We start from the raw sequence: 18,546 nt of genomic DNA, 5'->3' as shown, positions 1-18,546 counted from the left end.
GGAGGGCAGGACCCAGGCGGCCTTTGCTGGCTGCCGCTTGGGGCGTTTCTGGGTAGCAAAGGCGGCGGGGCAGGTCTCCTGCGGTGCGAGGGAGTTAAAATACTGCCCAAACTTTAACTGGGGGGGGGAGGCGGGATGAGGCGGGGGTTCCCTGGCAAGGAGCCGCCGGGGGAGGCCCGGGCAGCCCGCCCTGCCCCGGCGCTGGTGCGGCGGGGTTGCTGCCGCTTCAGTAGCGCTGTATCTTATTTATAAATGACATTCAATGTGTTATTTGTTTTGTGAGTTGGGTTTTTTTTTTTAATGTATTGGAAGTGGTTTTCATAAAGAAATGTTTCTGTAGTAAGTCTGCATCCTTTTGCATGATTGTGCATGTGGTTATGTTTTTTCAGGGCTGGACACTGGTGTGAGAAACCTAGTAAGGTGATGAGGTGCCATTAATTAGGCCCCCTTTATTAAGCGAGTGTGTAGAAGAAGCTGCTGCTACACCTTGCAGCAGCCCTTCAGTCGTAAGCCAGCTGATGCCTTGTTTTTGCAGATTCTTCCGTATCCTTCTGTTTTCTGCATCTCCAAGCATTCCCTTAAGCCTAGGAGCTGCACTTATGTTCCCAAACAATGGCTGGAAAGCCTCAAAGTAAGAGCTCTGCTGGGACCATGTAAATGAAGTAACAAGGGACTTGAATTTGTGACTGGTCAGTGGTTAGATCAGGCAATGAGAAGCAGCATGCCAATGGTCCATCAGAGGAAGAGCACAGCACCAGCTGTTGAAGGCTGTGCTAGGGAATATCTAATTATTAGGGTATTATGAGGGGTATAATGGCTTCAAACAGGGAGAGGGTAGATTTAGACTAGATATCAGGAAGAAATTCTTTACTGTGAGGGTGGCGAGGCACTGGAACAGGTTGCCCAGAGAAGCTGTGGATGCCCCATCCCTGGAAGTGTTCAAGGCCAGGCTGGAAGGGGCTTTGAGCAGCCTGGGCTAGTGGGAGGTGTCCCTGCCCATGGCAGGGGGGTTGGAACTAGTTGATCTTTAAGGTCCCTTCCAACTTAAAACGTTCTATGATTCTATTTTTTAGGGCACTTATTGATGTCCCCAGCGAGCAGTGCTGTGGGTGCTGGTAGGAGGGAGCCAGAAGCAGTTGCGGGTTGATGTTGCTGAGGGGTAGCAGATATGAGCTCAGTGCACAGTCCCCCTGTGAGCACGGCTCAGTTGTCCTCTTGGCTTTGAAGTACTTAGTTGTAATAGAGAAAAAAAGACAGTGTTAAGACTTTGAAGTCCTGAGGAAGTTTGCTGTTTTGAGGTTGTCATGAATCATAATCAAACATGTCATGAAACATTAAGGTGTTTCATCACCATTTCCAAAAAACTTACTTCAGCTTCAGGCCTATTGTCCAGTTGACACTGTATATGAACACGTAGGGGCCAACAGTCAAGCTTTTCAAAGTATGTATGTGTTCACTGGTTAGCAGATAGTAGAAATTCCAGTCCCACTGTTACCTCTGTAAAGCCTGAAGGCTCCTCCTGAAGGTTTATAACTATTACCTTCCACTAGATCAGGTTAGTTGATATCCCTGCCCGTGGTAGGGGTGGTTGGGACTAAATTATTTTTTTAAGCTCCATTCCAACCTAAATCATTCTATGATTTCATAATATCCATTAAATACTCTGTAAAACAAAATCTTTCATTTTAGATAGTCAGTGGTAGTCTGTTTCAGCTCTGAATGAAAGAAGACTGAGAATTGCAGTCCAGAACACGATTTGATTTTATCCCCCCTGTTATTTCCCTCTGCAATACAGTTTTCCCATGAGTCCTGAAGTATCACTGTCAGCGGATTAGCTGGGAAATTTAGTGATGTCAGTGAGGACATCGTATTTCAAGTTAGAGGTCTGCTGCCAACACCAGTCTATAATATCAGTAGAGATTTTTTTTCCCAGATCAGAAGGTTAATCTTTATGTCATATTAAAGTTCTTGCAAAGAAAATGGGAAGATTATAAACCATATCAGTTTAAATTAGACTTGGCACTTGGTGCTTGTTGTTTACCAACAACTTTACAAACAGTTATTGATTGATTGTGACAATATCTCTAGGTGTTACCAACCTTAATTTCCTGGCAGAGCAGCTTAGTAGAGAGGTTAAGTGACCTAACGAAAGGGTGAGATGAGAATCAATGGTAAATCAGGATTCAAATTTAGGAATGCTGGATTTGGAGATGAAGTTTCTCTTGCCATGTCAGAAGCGATAGTGTTAGGTAACATAATGTAGAGGGTCAAAATGATAAAGGCACAGGTGCCAAAGATGCCACACAGGAAAAGACCAAGAGTGAACAGTGTACGCTGGGACTGTGTCCCATCCTGTCCTTCTGACAGCTGGAAGCTGCTGCATCTTGGCAGCATCCCCCAGCCTCTGATTCCCATTAGCTTCCGAAGTCAGTGGGAACTGATAATTGCTGGCTTGCGCAGAAGGAAGAGATCACTGATCAGCCAGGTGGTGCCATGATGACTTTGTTGCTGAGTTCCTACAACCCTACTTAGTTGCTAATTTGGAAAAGTAAAGTGTAGCCTTGGGTATCATCTGTGAATGGCTGCAGCCCCCCTTCCTCCCCCCAGGTCCGCAGGATTGCATCTCGAAAGGAGTCTGGTAGTGGTGCCTGTAGAGCTGCTGGTCACATGGAGTTAGCTTAGCTGCCTTATTTCCAGCAGCTAAATCATATTAAGAAGCAATTAATGTTCATTAAATGCTTTCCTAATGCTGCCTTCTCATCTAAGCAATAGCTGTCATAGGGATATTAGTTATTGCAAATAGGAGAGGAGATGACTGGTACAATTAGGAAGAAGAGAAAGGTACTAAAGATATTCAGTGGAGTCCCATGTTGTGGCAAAGCATGAGAGTTTCCAGAGTGAGGTGTTAGTGCAAGGCTACTGTTTTGGTATTTTTAGTGTAGTTATGTGAGTGCTTTTAGCAAAAAAACCTCCAACAAAACCAAAAAAACTCCAAAAACCAAAACATGTATGTTTCAAACCAGGAGAAAGTCATTGGTTCATTGCATTTCACAACTTTTTCGTTTATTTCTACCCATAGTTTTGGGCAACATAATTTAAATAATGATAAACAGCTAGAACTGAGGTGCTGTCTGCCAAACTCTAGGACATCAAATTGTCCGGATCATTTCACAAAAATGGCAGAAAGCAGGGCATTCCTGTACCCCCTTTAAATAGAATAAATAAATAAAAACATAAAATCCAAGCCCAGTAATCATGTTGTGTGCTATGCTTAGTGTTTTTCACATTTTTTTTTCAGGACAGGATTGTGTGTCCTATAACTTACAAATTAGGTGTTATTAAACTAATAACTACATTCAGCCAGCAAACAGTCTGTTGAGGTCTACATAAAACTAGCTGAAGTATTAGGTGTTCAAAAGCAGTTATGTGTACCCCAGTTTTGAGACATTCATCAAGTGTGCCAGTGACAACTCATCATGTAAGGCACTGTTCACTGTCCAGAGAAGGTCAAGGTGAAAGAAGTCAAGGCATATGGAGAAGTCTTGAAGATGCTGAGCATCTCATAAGATGTCACACTTATAGCAGGGCTTGCCTCTTGTGCACAAAATCAATCATTGAATAGTTTGGGTTGGAAGGGACCTTTAAAGGTCATCTAGTCAAACCTCCCCTGCAATGAGCAGGGACGTCTTCAACTAGATCAGGTTGCTCAAAGCCCCATCCATCTATGACCTTTCTGCACAACCCGTGCCAGTATTTCACTACCCTCATTGTAAAAAAATTTCTTCTTTATATCTAAATCTACCCTCTTTTAGTTTAAAGCCATTACCCCTTGTCCTTTTGCAAAAGGCCCTGCTAAGAAGTCTGTCCCCGTCTTTCTTATAAGCGCCTTTTAAGTCCTGGAAGGCTGCAATAAGGTCTCCCTGGAGCCTTCTCTTCTCCAGGCTGAACAACCCCAGTTCTCTCAGTCTGTCTTTGTAGGAGAGGTATTCCATCCCTCTGATCATTTTTGTTGCCTTCCTCTGGACTTGCTCCAAAAGAACCATGTCTTTCCTGTGCTGAGGGCTCCAGAGTTGGATGCAGTACTCCAGGTGGGGTCTCACAAGAGCAGAGGGACAGAATCACTTCCCTCAACCTGCTGGCCATGCTTCTTTTAGTATGGATACGGTTGGCTTTTCTGGGCTGTGGGAGCACGTTGTCGGCTCCTGTCCAGCTCTTCATCCACCAGTACCTCCAAGTCCATCTCAGCAGGGCTGCTCTCAGTCCCTTCATCCCCCAGCCTATATTGATACTGGGGTTGCCCTGACCCAAGTGCCAGACCCTGCACTTGTCCTTGTTGAACCTCATGAGGTTCACATGGGCCCACTTCTCAAGCTTGTCCAGGTCACTCTGTATGGCATCCTGTCCCTCAGGTGTGTCAACTGACACCACTCAGCTTGGTGTCATCGCAAACTTGCTGAGGATGCACTCGATCCCACTGTCTATGTCATTAATGAAGATACTAAACAGTACTGGTCCTAATACAGACCCCTGAGGGGCACCACTTGTCACTCGTCTCCATCTGGGCATTGAGCCATCGACCACTACCCCCTGGATTTGACCATACAACCAATTCCTCATTCACCGAACAGTCCACCCACCAAATCTCCAATTTAGGGAGCAGGATGTTGTGGTGGACTGTGTCAAAGGCCTTACAGAAGTCCAGATAGATGATATCCATAGCTCTTCCCTTGTCCACTGATGTAGTCGCTCCATTGTAGAAGGCCACAAGATTGGTCAGGCAGGACTTGCCCTTGGTGAAGCCATGCTGGCTGTCTCGAACCACCTCCCTGTCCTCCATGTGCCTTAGAATAGCTTTTAGGAAGATCTGTTCCATGATCTTCCCAGGCACAGAGGTGAAGCTGACAGGTCGATAGTTCCCAGGGTCCTCCTTTCTACCCTTTTTAAAAATGTGTGCAGTATTTTTCCAGTCACCAGGGACTTCTCCTGACTGCCATGACTTTTCAAATATCACAGAGAGTGACTTGGCAACTACATCAGCCAATTCCCTCAACTCTGGGATGCATCTCATTAGATCCCATAGACTTATGTATGTTCAGGTTCCTCAGGTGGTCCTCATCTTCTCTTACAGTGGAAGGGACTTTGTTCCCCCAGTCCCTGCCTTGCGGTCTATCCACTCCAGAGGTGTGGGGAGAGAGATTGCCAGAGAAGACTGAGGCAAAAAAAGTTGTTGTGTATCTCAGCCTTCTCCTTGTTCATTGTTACTGGTTTGCCAGTCTTGCTCATCACGGGGTTACTCTTTTTTGACCTTCCTTTTCTGGCTGACATACCTGTAGAAGCCCTTCTTATTATTCTTCGCATCCTTTGCCATGTTCAGCTCCAGCTGCGCCTTGGCCTTCCTGACCCCATCCCTAGACAACCGGGCAGCATCCCTGTACTCTTCCCAGGATACCTGTCCCTGCTTCCACTGCCTGTGCATCTCTTTCTTGCTTTTTAGTTTGACGAGCAGGTCTCAACTCAGGCATGCTGGTCTCTGGCCTTCCTTTCCTGATTTCTTGCACATTGAGAGCTCTTTTGCTCCAAGAAAAGCATCCTTAAAGAATTTTTTTTCACTGTTGTAAACTGGCTATGATTTTTATTTGTCAGAGTAATGTATTGTGTGTGCTTCCCCAGATTCCTCTCTTCAGTTTAACCGAGTAACCAGCTTCCCTTCTTTAGCAATTGTGATCCTGCCCCATGGCAGATAAACGTTCATTGCCAAAAATGCATCTTGTAGCATAAGCAAACTTAAGGCCAGTAACTACTGAAAATCAATGTTCTACTGCCAGCCACTGTGCAAGGCTTCATCCAATTAAGGGCACCGCGGGCATTGAAATGCCCGTGATTGTCGTGCAGTCCAGTGTGCGTGCTCTTCCGAAGGAAGTTGATGGGGGGAGGAGGATCTGAATTCTAATTAGATACAATTAGAGGATTTTAACACAGAGACCCTGAAAACTTGCAGGTTGCTAACCTGAAGGGAGAGAGATTTTTTTTTCCCCATTCTTCTTCCTAAATGCTCTCAACATGACCTCTTAACGTGACACCATGAGAAAGGCCATATGGGGGTCAGACTAGACCAGCACGTTCTTCAGGCGGCGCCCAGTAGCAGACTCCTGGGGAAGAAGTGTGCGGTGATCTGTCCCTAGGATCCTTTCTCAGCTTCCAGCAATCAACGGCTCAGGGAATTTCTGAACCAGAGCTATCTGTGTGTTTAGGTGCCTTTCATGGATTTTTCTTCCATGATTGTGCCTAAGTGCTTTTTGAAACCGTGTGAAGTTTTGGCATCAACAGCAGCTTGTGTCAATGATTTCCATCCAAGCTGAAATCCGTCCCATTATGATGAACCCAGGAACAATTTGCTAAGAAAAGTCTCTGCTGTTATTTGGAAACTCTGATCTCCTATGCTAAAGGACATGAAGCGGTAAGTAGTATTCTGCAAAGATTTTTACTACACATTGCACAAATCAGCACTGCTGTTAATACAAATTCACAGCATCTATTGCTAGAATTCAGAGGGAGTTATTACAGAGCATACTGTGAATGCAAATTAAAAATAATGCACAACACTCAACCAAATCCTAGTGGACCAATGGCACAATGTCAAATACATCAGGAGCAAAGACTTCGATTACTATTGTTAAAACCCCAAGCAAACAAACAAAGCAAGTAAATCAGCACTGCCAAAACTGTTCGAGCAACATTTGCTCGTCATAGATCAGCATGCAGACTGACACTACAGCTCCCAGCGGTTCTTAAAATGCCTGCACGGCTGAAGGGGGAATATGCCTCCAGGGATGTCACATAATGGAAGGGTTCTCATCAGGCACTGTGGTTGATGGTTGAGGTAATTGTATCAAGCTAACCACTTCTTTCCATCAGTGAGCGTGGCACGGTGTGTCCAGCTGCTTATCTGTAGAAAAATCCGATTTGGGATCACATGTTTGTTGAAGTGTGTGTATAAAATACTCAGCAATAGAAATGAGGGGCTGTAGTGGATTTGAGAGTCATCCTTAATGATACACATGATGGGCTGCGGTGGTTAATCAGCATCGTTTATGCTTATGGGAAATCAGAGACACAATTTAGGAAAATAAATAAATGCCTGATGTAAGCAAATAGCAGAGAGAACTTGGAAGAAGGAAAAAAAAAGGGACGGCTGTATGAGGGCCTGATCTTGGGATAGGGAGATTATCTATTGAGTTCGATCCAGCATGGTGGCCTGACAGCCCAGCTCCACACTGACCTCTTGGGATCACAGTGCACTGAAGAAAGCTCGAGCCATTTTTTGGGGGCATTCTTACATTTCCTTTGTTGAAATTCAGACACAGTACAGTAAATAAAAAAATAAGGAAGCATCATATGCTGATGTATGGGGATAGACTACTTTGTTGGTGCCGAAGCAAACAACGGAAGTGATACAGAGCACCATAAACTCATGGATTTGAGGGGTTTGGAGGAAGGAAGACAGCACCTCTGTCTTTAAACAGAGAAAAAGCCATTTAACCTCATTAAAAAGAGTTAAAATATAACTGCCCAGATTGCAGTTTAAACCTATTCTCGCATAAGACTGATTCTGCTGGTCTCTTCTGCAGTAAAAACTGTTGAATACTCTGTAGGAACTTATCTGCTGTGAATCCCAGATTTTCCATGTTCCATCATTGGGTACTTCTTAAGCTGTTTGCCCCGTTGTGAAGTTAATGCTGATAAGGCCGTGGGAAGTAAATTGTTATTGAAGTAATTTTCTGTCTGAATGATACCAGTTGTAGACCGGAGTCCAAAATGGGCCAAAACACAGTGGGACTCATGCCGACATTTGAGAGCCAGCTCAGCTGACATGTGAGCATCACTGTCCTGCTGGGGTGGGAAGGGCGGTGGTGAGAGCAGGACTGGGGTCAGCCCTGGCAGCCGCGGGCAGCACAATCCATCTCCGGCCTCGGGAGAAGGCGAGAAACCTTGGACAGGCTGTGTCACAGCCAGCGGGTGTGAAAGGTGGCAGGCAGAGGCTGAGGGAGGGTGCTGGGAATTTTTCCCTCTCCCAGCAGATCATCACTTGAGCTCGGCTCTCTCTCTGTCCTCTAAACGTCTAGTGCTAGGTACAGGGCTCCATTCCCGCGGTGAGGTCCTTTGGTATGCCACTATAATCTCCTCTGTGATTCATGCATTCATTAAAAATAACAATTCTTTTAAATATTACCTTCTCGATTTCAGTAAATGCGCTGATATCCCGTGCCTCGGTGACAGGCCTTGCTGATCGGATTGCACTCCTGGCTCACTTTCATTAGGCTCTGCAAATATACTGCCATTCTCGCAAAATCCGTGTGCCGGGTAAGTCAGAATCTCTCTTATGGTCCTCAGATAGCCACTTACGTATTTGTCTCCTTCTCAATTACTGTACTTCCAGAGAAAGCACATTTTTGTTTATTATTATCCAGTGCTTTCAATGGCCTGTCGGGAGAGAATTTAAGGTCTAGTAGACGGGAAAACCAAATGTGGCCTAGGAAAAGTGAGTACCATCTGAACAGAAGGGATCAATAAATACTCTTATATTTAGCATTATTTTCAGAACAGGCGTTCAGTACCTAGCTCCCAGGTAAGACTTTCTGCAGCACGTGGTCATTTTCTTCTTTCAGATTGATCAACCTTATTTTTATCCTTGAGGGCTGTGACACCCAGAGTGCTTATTTAGAGACCCTCTGTGTGAGGAGCTGTTAGAAATGCCCCAAAGTTAACAAATCCAGCTAAACGGACTAAGCTTAGAAATGTATGGTTTACATACACCATTTCTGAGTCTTCTTTATTCACAACAGTCTTGGCATCGCCATCAGATCTGAAGGAATCTGAAAACGTATCAGTGTTTGGGAGGAGGACCCAGAGGGGAGAGCAGGAGGGAGCGGGGGAGGACAGAGGCCCCGGAGCAGTGAGGGGGTGTGTGGGGAGCCGGGGGGGGTCAGTGTGGGGGACAGCCCACTGGCACACAAGGGTGTGTGGAGCCCCAAGGGCAGAGGGGAGGGAGTATGAAGGCATTTTCAGCCGAGAGGAATGCTGATGCTTAATGTACCATAATCATTTGCTGGGGAGATGTGCATTTTAAATACCCACATCTAAAATCCTTAGCCTTTAATTTCATGTTTGCATATTGCATGAGTATGCATTTGACCGAATAGCTGAGCGTGTGTAAAAGGCGATTGTAAAGCAAGGAATCATCACTTGAAACCTGCAGCTGGAGAAAATTTATTCAGGCTTTCCAGCTGTACTCAGGCTCAGCTTGGCTGTGCTTAAGAGCAAACCGAGAATTTAACAAGTAAGCGATATGTGATTTTATTGATAACTGTTGGGTATGATCATGAAAAACTGAATGAATCCTGCTGACAGCTGACCTGAGGGTGACACAGACAGCAGCAAGGTGACACAGCAGCACCTCTCTGAACTGCCCCAGACCACTCTGCCTGGATCTTCTGCCAGGAGAGATGCTGCTTCAGCCTCTGCACCGCTTTTTTCCTTCTTGTGTGACTCACTCTTCAGTAATGTGTGTGGTGCAATAGTTTTTTTGGAAAAAAAAAAAAAGATCTTTTAACCAAGGAGGAGATTGAGACCACAAATTCAGTCCACGTTGGAGGAGTTGGAATTTGTTCCCTTTCTCAACCTCAGTGAAAACTGAATTATCTGCGCTGAATTGCATGTTTTCAGTTTTGTGGCATGTTAGTTTGTAGCTAAGGATGCATAACGCGTAGTGGCAGGGATCTGAAAGAGCTGCCGTATGGGGTATGTGCATGTAGTGCACTGAGCCCTGGAAGACAGGAACCAGTGGTCGTCATGGGGCCCATTTCGTGTCTGACCCAGTGATGCATGTCAAGATCTGAAGCAAGATGATCTCTGGAAATTAAAAGGTGCCAAGTAATTCAAAATTGTGACATATTGATTTCTTTGTTCAGACACCATATCGTTTGTAAAGCTGCAACACAGCGCCATAACTCAATGTTTTGCTCTAACGGTTGGTCAGTAGCCCAGTTATAAATACTGTTTTACCATTTACTGACATTTTACATTTACTGAGCATGTATTTCATCTAGACTCATAAAGACAGTATGGGAAGTTTGTAATAAGCATAAAAATATTTCAGGCTAAACAGAAGCAAGAAGGCGTGACTACAGGAGTGCACTCCCAACGTGTGATGAGAAGGTGCTGCCAGACGCTCTGCAAGAGATCGGGGAAGGAGGCGCGAGCCAGGGAGCTGCGAGTGGAGCACGGAGAACTGCACTGGTAGGGCACCGGTGGGAGTCCCTGCCCTGGGCACCACCTGGCTGAGGTCCTGAGCCTGAAGGAGCGAAAGGAGTGGCGGTGCTTTGAGCTGCCCACTCGTTTCCCTCACAGAAGGCATCACCCTACCCACATCCTGCAGCAGCTGTTGGAGGGGACAGCAGGGAAGGGAGCCGTGTTTTCCCCAGGCTCTGGGTGAAGAGGCACTGAGGATCAGATCACTCTTGGTTTCTTTCTGGCTGTAGCAAACAGACATTATTTTTCTCCCAAGTCAAGGTAAGGTAACAAAAAAGGGACAGAACTCCCCCTCTGACTGTACTGATCTGTTCTGCAATCATAAGGTTAAGCCTCTGTAATATTTGGAAGCTTGTGTAAGATACCTGATCCCATATTTAGTCACTTCTGCTATATTTAAGTTCAGAGAACATTTTGTGGAATTAAGTTATAAAATATAAACTTAGAAAGCTAACTTCCCATTTGCATTTCATTTTTAAATAGCCTATAGATACTGTGTTTTCCTAAGCAGGATGTAAAATGAATAAATGTACAAACAAGCTGGTTTTGCCAGTTATAGGTACAAAAACTTCTAAGTTCTGCTTTTAAAAGGAGACCGAAATTACACATTTTTTCATGAAAAACATCAACCTCATTAGATCTACTTACTTAAAAGATCTTTAAAAAGTAAAGACACAAAGTCTACTTTTATGGGACACAGCTGGGACACCATGGCTGGGTTTCATGTGACCAGATGCAGTCATTCAAAATATATACATCCACCTCTGAACCATTCACCCTAGCTCCATTTATGTTTAAAGGAAAGACACTCACTTCTGGGCAGATATTTATTTCCTCCAAAAGTGAACTATTTAAGCTCAGTTTTCTTGCCACACATATAAAAAGATCCCAGAGAAGCTGGTTCAGCTACAAGTGAACTAAAGCCCTCCTGCCTGACAATGAGAGATATTTAGGGGAATTAAAATCATTCCTCTCCTCATCTGGAAAAGCAGATTGTTTCCTTTATTCAAATGTATTGTGCTATGGGATGTTGGCAAGCTTTCAAATGAGTATTTTCTACATAGCCTACTACACAACTTCTACTGAAGACACAAGTCTGAATCAAGTCCCACTTTAACATGGGCTTGGTAATTCCAGGTTTCAATTGCACTTGCATATGTGAGAAAAAATATTTCAGAGACTTGGTGCTGTGCATGTGCTCATGCCCTTATTGACAGGAGTTACCCTATCAATGGGCACCCTGCTACGTTCATGTTGCCTACTTCAGTTTTCCTTGACATTAAAGCCAAATTTTTCATTTATCTTCCCTTCCCTCTTCATGTAGAGAATGGCTGCTGTGCTTTCTCCCACAGCTGCCTCTGCCTTACAGCAGGGTGGGATTTTACAAGTGGTTACCACTGAAACCAAGGGGAGTTTTGCTGTTAAACTCCCTAGAGAGCAGAATGAGTTGGTAGGAACTACTCGGGGAGAAAGCCGTCCCCACCAGCGTAACTCCGTCACCTGGGAAGGGCTCTGGTACCCTGAAGCTGGATGGGACCGGGGTGCAGAGCATCACCAGGCTCGTTGCTCGCCTTCGTTATATTAATAAGGTCATACAGCATGTGCTCTCTTTGGCAATCCAATTAACAAAAACCCCTTCTCCCCAAAATTATTCTTCCCCCACTTATCAGAGACTTGGGAAGAATATTGGGTTAATTTTTTATTTACATTCATGAGAAATAAAAAATAATTAATGAAAGGCAAGATGCTGTAATGTTCCAGAAAGCTGAGAGGGGAGCAAATCAGTGAACTCGTATTCTGTCAGGCTGAGCATGCTCCTGCAAGAAAACAAGCTGCCAGAGGTTTTATTGTGCTGAGCCGTAAATGTGCAAGGTGATTACAGCAGATAAAGGCCCGAACCGAGCTCGCGGGCCCGGGCGCAAAGAGCACCGAGCTCTGCAAAGCGTGGGGAGTAGAGAGGCAGCCCGGCCACGCAGGAGGCCTTCCCGGGCGGCATTACAGCTGGAACGGCTTACTGAACAAAGAGGAGCTAAACTCCTGGAAAAAAGGGTTGGCAACAGAATAAAAAACCCAAACCCTTAAGCTGCAAAAAAAAAAAAAAAGGAAAGACACCCTGCGATTCCTGGAAACTGACAGTCAAATTAAAGCAGGCAAGAAAGCTGCTTCTAAACCCCTCCTGCGAACCTGCTTCAAGAACTTTTCTCTGTTGCATTTAAGTCATTGTATTTGGTTACAGAAGTAGAAGTGTTAAAAGAAACTGCCATTATGCAAAACAGTCAAAGCTATTTTAATTTTGTAAAGTCCTCTTTAAGAAGAAATTGTTATGGGAAAGGGGAACTAGTAGTTAATGTAGATGGTGCTGTCTCAGGAAACAGTTGAGCTCGGCTGCAACAAGAGCTTGTTTCACGCTTCTCCAGCCATTACCTTTCTTCAAAAAAAATTTATTGAGGAGCCCTATTAGTTCGAAATAATAGTTTTCACGGGATTTCTTCAATGCACACGGTATTCTTAATTTGAACAAAACAGATATTCTTTGAGTAGCTGTCTGATACTTTAGTCTATGCTTTATGTAAATAAATTTTATATTTATACGTGAGCTGGGATCTGTAATTTGCCCATGATATAGCAATGGATTATGCTGCCATGGAATTAAAAAGCGAACGGTTTGATCATGAGTTAGCTTCATTGCAAGCCCTAAATTAAATTAAATTACATTAGGGGTGATTGCCTTTCCCTAGCCAGGATTAAAATGTTAGCTGCTTTTGAGATCAGGAAAACATTCCAGGACAAAATCTCAGGAAACTGAAGGATGCCTGTGATTTAATTATGCATCTTGTGATATTTAGGTTTTTTTCCCACTGCTCAGTCACCAGAGTCATGTGATGCTGAGTAGCTGAGGTTTTTCTTTAAAAACTAAATTACCAGTCTTTAAAATTGCAGGCAAAAAAAGAAAAAGGAAGTAAGTTCCTGAGCGTTAAAGAAATCAGAGAGAAAAAAGATGAAAGATTTTTGAAGAACTGGTGTGTTCCTACGGAGGTTTTGAAAAGCTGTGCTTTAATAATATCAGCCATTTCTTCTTTCTTCAGCAGTGGTAAGCAACTAATACTGACGAGAGACTGTATAGTTCATGGGGATCATTTTTAAACCATTTTGCACCACTTGGTCCTTAGAGGAAAGCCCCAAACAAATCAAGATCAGGCAGAAGAGCCCTGGCATCTGTCGGAGTGGAGCCCTGAGCCTCCTCCATCCCCGCCACAGCAGACGGCAAGCGGCCAGGTACAGCTGGAACTGCTGCCTCCTGGCAATGACAAATATTTACAGGGCTAACAGCTCAATGGCAACTACCCTCAATCAAGAAGCCGTATTAATTATTTTTTTTCCCACAGATTTCACAGCCATGCTGCTATTCTGGGACCTGATGTTTATGCCGGGCAGCCCTGAGGGAGGAGGAGGATGCACGGGAAAGGGTCCCAGGGCTGGCACACAGACACACTGTCCCAACAAGTACCTGGTAACGCCAGGTCTGCGCCTCCAGAATGAAACCTGGGCAGTGACTACGAGGCATTTGAGATTGTAACAACCTCTGCCTTGGCTCAGGGTAGCCATGATGCCTCTCTGCAACCATGTCCAAGAGGAAAAATGCAAGGAATAGGGAATACAGCCAGTTGGCTTTTCCTTAGTGTCACCCCACAGCACTGTGAAATCTCCAAGTGATCTCCAGACTATCGCGTTAAAACACTTAAGGGATTCCTCTTCCAGGAATTTGTCTAAACTCCACTCAAACTCACTTGCTGCACGGAATTGAATTCCATACTTTGGCTGAGCATTGTGTGAAAAAAAACCACCAAACCAACAATAATTTTGTTTGCATTAAATCTCTGATAATTTCACCACATGAGCCTTACGGTGTGAAAATAGTGACTAATGTTTTCTCATTTATCATCCTCATGCCAGTCATCAATTTAAATATCTTTTCCTTAATGCTTTTCAGATGATGAGCTCTTTCCTATTTAATTTCTTTACACCTGGAAGCATTTCTCAGAAAGTTTGGAAAAAAATTCAGAAACGCAGCTTATAAAAAAATCCAATTTTCCCAATATCTGTCTTTAGGACCAGTTTTTCATTGTCCTTGGTAATTAATTTGCCAGTACTACATGCCACATTTCTAACGAGCTCTTTTTTGCACAAATTCAAAATACACTAACAAGGAGCTGACTAGTTTTCACCTGTGGCTGAATAAAGCATTGAAAAATAGCCAAAATCAGAACAACAAAAATAATGTTTTATAAAGGAAAAAGTAGTATATGAGTTCGTAGCTTGTACTTGCAGTAGGGGAAAAAAGCAAAGAAATATCACTTCAAGGTTTGTTCTAATTTGACGGAACTATTTATAGGTGCTGCATATTATGTTAATTTTGCTTCTCCTGACATACAAAGGCTTCCTTTGAGAGCTTTTATAGTAAAAGAAGGAAGAAAGCAAGAAAGCGAGGGGCTCTCACAAACAGAGTTATGATAAAAGCGGCTGTCATTATAACAGATCATCAGAAAGAGAGAAGGAAATGGTGAGATGCCATTCATCACTTTGAGAAATGCTCACAAACAGCTCCTCGTTAGGTAAGATTAGCTACAATATTTATGAAGAGGGATATGTTATCAGAAGAATGCGATTTTTTCCTCTTGCCGGGCTGTTTACAAACTCATCCTGATTTCTGCCAGTGTTATTTGTTATTTGCAAGAATTCATTCAAATACCTTACTCAAAACAGTAAGAAAAAATTCACTTCTGCTTGAGAATATGTTTCATTTCCCTGAAATGTTGTTGGGAGTTTTTTCTTTGCATAAATGGGATGTGAAGTATTCAGCTTGTGGACCGTATGCAAACAGGCCATTTAAAGTGAGTTATTTTCATTGTATTGAGGTCATTGATCACACTATTCTTTGTACTGCACGGCTGTATGCATGAAAAACAAGCTTTTTGATGTGGAAAAACAGACTAGAACTGATGAACTATTGACAAGGAATATAAATAATGGATAGCAAACAGAAAGGACCTGCGCATTGTAGAATTTCAGGTTATGTTTTATTTTTGATAGTTTGAAGGGGATAGTGGTACCCTGGCCACCTTCACTGATTGTTTTAGTCATAAAATTTCCAATTTTTTCAGGAAGAGATAAAGAAAATCTTTACAAATGAATGTCTGCAAACTGCAAACACGATATGGAGAGAGAATAAATGTCACGTCACAAATTCTGTGTTCATGGGCCCTGCTTTGTGGCCAAGTTCTTTTCAGTCCCGCTGCAGACGGCCATCAGAGTTAACCCTCTGCACGGTGAGACAGCCCCCTCACAATGTAGAGATCCTCTAGAAATGTGGTGTTGGAGTAGCTTCAGTTAAAAAAAAAACAAAACAAACATTTAAAAACACACTAGAAATAATTCACTTGGAGCTTATTATGGCTTCTAATTTGTATCAAGATGTTTTCCCACTAGTCCGTACCAGCAGCATTAAACAGACACTCAAAATACCAAAGAGCATCTCATGTCCCAGTACATATGGCACAGAGGCATTAGCCACTGTACAGCTCTTTGGCTGGTGTTTGTGGGGAAGGGGAGGGAGGCAGGAGGTGGCGGCCAGCTGCTTGCCCACACGTGATGTCCATCCACCAGCTGCTGGGGGTGGCCTGGGAGCACCACCAAGGGTTTGGCTGGGGTGAGCAGGGACACGGCGCTGCCCCAGGGACTTCACAAACCACAGGGGTGCTGACAAGGTTTTAAAAATTAATTGTCTACACTCCAAAACCATCAAGCATATCAGGTTTTGTATGTTGTCCACATAACATGGACACGTAAGTTAAGAGCTGTGGCTGAGAAGAGCTGATGGCTGCGCAGGTGCTGCTCGCCAGGGTGGCTCTGCCAGCTTGCGGGGGGATTTTACTGCAGTAGGCACTATCTGGTGTTGTCTTAACGTCATCCCAGATTTATGAGCTGAATGAACTCACACCGTCAGATCACATCTTGGGCCAGGAGATCTCCTGTGTTTAGACCAGATGTAGGGATGTGTGTAGAGTAGTCTCACCGTCCCTTTTAATTCATTCTCCTAGCACTAGTCTGCAGTCAGGATGGAGATGTGTAAAACAGGGGCCTCACCATTTTTTAGATCGGGGTAGAAAGTAATCAGTAGCTGCCAGTTCAACAATATAGAATCATAGAATCATTTAGGTTGGAAAAGACCTTTAAGATCATTGAATTCATACGTTAACCTAGCACTGCCAAGTCCGCTAATAAACCGTGTCCCTAAGTGTCACATCTACGCGTCTTTCAGATACCTCCAGGGATGGTGCCTCAACCACTGCCCTGGGCAGCCTGTTCCAATGCTTGATAACCCTTTCAGTGAAGAAATTGTTCCTAATATCCAGTCTAAACCTCCCCTGGCACAACTTGAGGCCGTTTCCTCTTGTCAATCACTTGTTACTTGGGAGAAGAGACTGACCCCCACCTCTCTACAATCTCCTTTCAGGTCGTTGTAGAGAGCGATAAGGTCTCCCCTCAGCCTCCTTTTCTCCAGGCTAAACAACCCCAGCTCCCTCAGCCGCTCCTCATGAGACTTGTGCTCCAGACCCCTCACCAGCTTCATTGCCCTTCATTGCCTTGAAACATCACCATCATGCTCATCTTTGAGCTGGCAGCTGATACCGAGAGTGCAGTGTCAAAATTAATGCTCTGGACATAAGCTTAATCCAGCATATTTTCTTGTTTTATCCCCCCATTCCCTCAAGGCCAGAGGCGCAGAGCATCCTGATCTTCTGCACCCAGTTATTTCCATAACTCTCAAGGATAGAAATAATCTTCTACTTCATAAGTCATCATAAGGTGCCCAACCAGTGCCACCTGCAGTTGGACAAGAGGAGAAGACAGCAAAAGAGCCCCAGCTCCTGTGATGAAACATCCTTGTATACGCAGACGCTGCTCCTCAGCTTTGTCCCGTGCATTCAGGTTCATAAGTAACTCTGCCAGATTCTTCCTGTGCCAGTTTCCCCCTCCTGCGCTAATGTCAGAGGAAAGATGGATTTTCTGTTTCATTAAGTTTAGGACAGTTTCCACCCATCAATCTCCATCATGTGCCTTGGAAGCCGGCTCTTAATGCCTAATAAAACATTTCTATGTCTAGGTATGATTGCAGCTTTCGTGTTATATGTAATGACTTTTTCCTCATTAAGACTTTAATTTAACTCACATTACAGATTTGTTTTATCTACTTAATAATGGAATACTATCTAAAGAATCTCTCAGTAAAATTTGAAATTAATATAAAAAGGCTGCAGGCTTTAATCCTGAGAGCCCAAAGAAGTGGCTCAAATGCCAACTTCAATAAGTATTTTGGAACTGGAGATCACAAGTCTTAATACATCGCCTCCCATTAAAACAACTTCTCAAGGTTTAAAAAGCTACCCAGGCCTGGATTACTTGCTGAAAAGTAATCCAGATTTAAAGAGGAACACTTTTTTTCCTGCAATAGGACCTGCCTTTAATTTTTATTCTTGCATTGTTCAGGACAGGGAGTGGTGCTATTTAAACAAGGTTAATTCTGCTACGATAACAAATTATTTGATATGCTTCTATGCAACTATCTTTACCATACTTTGTCACTGAGCCACTCCGAATTTTCAGTTGATGCAACCAGATAGAACTGAATTGGAAAAAGCTGACATTTCCAAACGTGTCCAAGTAGGAAATGATTCAGTGGTTCCAAGGAGCGGAGCCAACTGTGAAAGACCATTTGGAACATGATATATCTGGAACCCTAAGCCACCCTTTTGTTTTATGAGCTTCTAATCTTTCTATTTTAACGTGTGGTGCTTTCCTTTTCCATAGGAAGATTCTGATCGCATGCTGGCTTCTTTTGCATCTGCTGGGAAGAATTTGCATTGTAACTTTCTAGGGAACTCATCAGAAGGGCAGCCAGCGGTCCCTGCCCTCTGCAAACCCCACTGGATCCCCCTCAGCCCGGGACAAGCTAGCAATATGCGGTGAGGCATACATCTAAAGGTGCCAGTCAGCGAGGGAGCCCTCGTCATTTCGATGATTAGACTTTAACCTTGGATTCAAAATATTAATTTGCATTTGTCACAGAAGTGGTTATTGAGGTATGCAAGTCGCACAGGCTCATTTTTTAACAGCCTATTTTGCAGCATATTGAGGTATTGTATGCCCTGGGAGAACAATCAAAAGCTTGTTTTACCT

General features: G+C 43.9%; 1 long non-coding RNA gene across 4 annotated transcripts; it reads left to right on the top strand.

Moving 5' to 3' along the window:
- Positions 1–167: 167 nt before the first annotated feature.
- On the top strand, positions 168–15,888 carry LOC134511168 (uncharacterized). 4 transcript variants are annotated; one of them, XR_010069815.1, is made up of 6 exons: positions 168–543; positions 6,091–6,457; positions 8,245–8,361; positions 10,157–10,569; positions 13,395–13,584; positions 13,695–15,888. It is a non-coding gene; the product is annotated as an uncharacterized LOC134511168 (long non-coding RNA). The 4 variants fall into 4 exon arrangements; XR_010069817.1 differs by having other exon boundaries at positions 170–6,457; positions 10,157–10,296; positions 10,408–10,569; XR_010069816.1 differs by having other exon boundaries at positions 168–6,457; positions 13,398–13,584.
- The last annotated feature ends 2,658 nt before the right edge of the window (positions 15,889–18,546 follow it).

This window comes from Chroicocephalus ridibundus, chromosome 2, assembly GCF_963924245.1.
Source record: "Chroicocephalus ridibundus chromosome 2, bChrRid1.1, whole genome shotgun sequence".
Classification (NCBI taxonomy): domain Eukaryota; kingdom Metazoa; phylum Chordata; class Aves; order Charadriiformes; family Laridae; genus Chroicocephalus; species Chroicocephalus ridibundus.
This window is presented reverse-complemented; position numbering and strand designations above follow the sequence as displayed.